A 933-nucleotide genomic window follows, 5' to 3' on the forward strand; every position below is an offset into this window, starting at 1 on the left:
TTCTTTCATATTTGCCTTATTACCTTAAGACTTTGTGAAGAACTGTGCTCAGTCTTCATACAGGCATCTTAACAATTTAGGTAGGCTCTGTGACACAAGTTTATTCATTCTAAATTTAGCTCAGCTATCTCATCCCTCTTCAAGACAGGGGACACTAAGATAAAAGTAATTTTCATGATTTATACATTGCTATCTCCTCCCTGTCTTCTCCAGCATTGTCTATCCACTGCTTTACTTTCTACTTTCTAGGAGATAAACCTCTTTTAGATTTCACATATGAATGAGTTAAACTATTTATCCCTCTGTGTCTGGTTTGCTTCTCTTACTCTTTTTCTATTATACATCAGGATGACCATAGCTAACAAAAAGTATTAACTACTTCAAAATATAGGATCTGTAATGTTTTTACCTTAGATGTTTTCATTCTTCTTCTCATTGTTAGAACAAAATATTGAACATTGTCAATTAAAATGAGGAGGGGGTTATTGTGTCTCAGGATTCCAGTTCATAGTGGGCAGGCTCTAAGGCAGCATGGATTAACATAGGGCTGAGGGGAAAGAAAACTGCTCCCTTCATGGCAGATAGGATGCAGAAAGTCAAGTTTGAAGTTTAGCAGAAAAATCTACCCCTCCTGATAGTATACATAGCAACCCACCTCTTCCAACTATACCCCACCTTGTAACAAGTTAGTGTTCCATAATACCATCACCTTCTAAGAATGTGAAGCTTTGCAGCAAAAATCACTAGCATTCTTACACACAAATAGCAAACTCAGTGAGAGAGCAATTATAAAGACAACACCTTCCACAATAACATAAAAATAATGAAATACTGGGGCTGACCAAATAGTTCAGCAGATTAAAGTGCCCGCAAACAGGTGCAGGGGCCAGGGGTTTGATCCCTGGGCCTGCCATGCTGGCCGTGCCTGCAGAG

The sequence above is a fragment of the Octodon degus genome, unplaced genomic scaffold, assembly GCF_000260255.1.
Source record: "Octodon degus isolate 3935 unplaced genomic scaffold, OctDeg1.0 scaffold00135, whole genome shotgun sequence".
Classification (NCBI taxonomy): domain Eukaryota; kingdom Metazoa; phylum Chordata; class Mammalia; order Rodentia; family Octodontidae; genus Octodon; species Octodon degus.